Below are 2,442 nucleotides of genomic sequence, written 5' to 3'. Positions count from 1 at the left end.
GAATACAAAGCCCCTTCTCATATCCCTGTTGCACTACTCATTCTCAAGAAGCCACCTCGAGTAAACCGCCTTTGGCAGTTGACCCGTAACACTACCTATATATGTAAGTTAGATACAAAGGGAATGTACTTCTTATACGATATATACGATACCGTTGTAGTTGTGCGACGTCGTGGTTGTCGTACTATATACGCGACGTCGTAGATATCGCGCATCCGTACCTCGTCGCGTATCTTTCCTAGTTACGTAATATTAGGGTTATGGTTGCATGTTATTAACCTGTCTTAACTAGGTGTCGTTCGTCTATTCTGTACTTCCTCCCCTTCCTAGCCGTACCGTATTACGGGATCGTAACACTAAGACCCCTAAGACTATACAGGAGGTTAATAAACAAGCGACACTAATTAAACAAAGGCTTAAAAGGCATCAAAGCAGTTCTCTAACGCCTATATATAAAGCGCTTAATTAGCTAACTAAGGGAGCTCAGATAATAGCTACTTTAGCTACGATCCTTTAATCGCGTATTATAGCCCTAGAAGAAGCAAATAAGGCTATACATATACGCAAATTAAGGAAGAGGAAGGTATTTACTATAGAGAATACCTTGTCCTTTCCTGAAATATAGTACGTTATTAAATAAGAGGAGGTAGAAGCACAAATCCAGGAGGAGATACCGAGGCCCGTAAAGCGTATTAGAAAGTGTAGCAAGTGTAGCCGTCCAGACTATAACGCAAGAACCTGTGTATTATAAGAGTTAGTATTAATCTACTATGTTTTTCAATTTGAAGGTATTTCAACAATAATTAGTAGAGCAATCAATTGTTGAATACTATACTCTTTAATACCTTAGACCGCGTTGGGGTATAGACCGCGTTAGGGTTCCCCGCGTTAGCTAACTCCTATAGTCTTTTGTACCTAACTTTCCCCTGCCTATATAAGTTACACTTCTATAGAAGGTCTAGCTGTGACTAGTCTTGTATCGCTTCTTACCGGTACGAGCTTCTTAGATATACGGTCTCTTAATCGCCCGGTCTAACGACTAATATCTAAACTCACTCGAGGATTTAGCTTTACGTTTCGACCTTTTGTCCGCTATTAAGGCTCCGATTTTCTTTTCGCTTTGTAACGAGATTAACGACCCTACTATACTATTTGAATCTCTCTTATAAGGTAGGGAGGGTATCGTGTCGTTTGGATCTAGAGTAACGTCCCTCCCGGCGTTACGAGCTACCCTATATAACGAGCTAGTATTAGACATCTTAGTCTTTAATATTTTACAACCCAATCGCATTGATATAGGACTAGTATCATATTTAGTAGCAGATTTTCCTTGATCTTTACGTGTGACTCACGATATAATATCCTCTACTATAATATTATCGTGTTGAATTTAGTCTCCTTTAAGAATCCGACCTCCGTCGTCGATCGCAGTGTTACGATCCCGTAACACGGTACGGCTAGGAAGGGAAGAGAGTACAGAATGGACGAACGACACCCAGTTAAGACAGGTCGACGACATGCAACCATAACCCTAACATCACGTGACTAGGAAAGATACGCGACGAGGTACGAATGCGCGACATCCGCGACGTCGCGCATAATGTGCGACAACTACGACGTCGCACAACTATAACAGTATCGCACATGTCGCACAAGAAGTGCATTCCCTTTGTATCTAACTTACATATATAGGTAGTACGAACGGACCCTATGTCTGTTCGTGTTGAACTTATGTTACTAACTTAACTATTAGAATCAAAGCCCCTTTCAGATATCCTATTGCACTACTCATTCTCAAGAACCCCCTCGAGTAAACCGCCCTCTAGCAGTTGACCCGTAACACGCACATTGCATTTCCTACATCTACTCTAATTTTCAAATATCCTGCTTGTTATATTACTCTATACTTTAAGTACATCTTGTATTTGTCTCTTTACTAGCCGATTAGTACTGTTCGATCCCGAGCACTCCCGTTCGTATCTATAGCGAAGTCGATACAACGACGCTATTACTGAGTTATATAGTACTTTTGAGCTAGCGAGCGCGCTACATCTTACGCCTCGTCGTATGTAGTTCTCTACGTCTAGGGCTACGGCTTGTAGTTTCCACACTAGCTGCGCATTATATTCGAAATCGCGCTAACTTTCCGTTCTAGAAGGCTCTCTTAGCTATCTCAACTAACTAGCAGGTATAAGAAGAGTGATCACCCTGTACCCTCTTTAGAGAGAAATTAGAAGAGAAGAAGAGAGTACAAGTTTATCGCTTAGAAAGAAGTAGGCATGAGAATGGATAGTAACTAGATACAATAATTCATACACGTTGCAATAAATACAGTAGGTTTCTACTTACGATACTATATGGCTCTCGTCTCGTGCTTGGAAGAGTGACACAGCTCCTGAGCTTTGCCCGATAACGAGCGTTTTTCCGTACACTGCCGAGCAT

The sequence above is a fragment of the Dissoconium aciculare genome (assembly GCF_010015565.1).
Source record: "Dissoconium aciculare CBS 342.82 unplaced genomic scaffold K489scaffold_20, whole genome shotgun sequence".
Taxonomy (NCBI): domain Eukaryota; kingdom Fungi; phylum Ascomycota; class Dothideomycetes; order Mycosphaerellales; family Dissoconiaceae; genus Dissoconium; species Dissoconium aciculare.
This window is presented reverse-complemented; position numbering follows the sequence as displayed.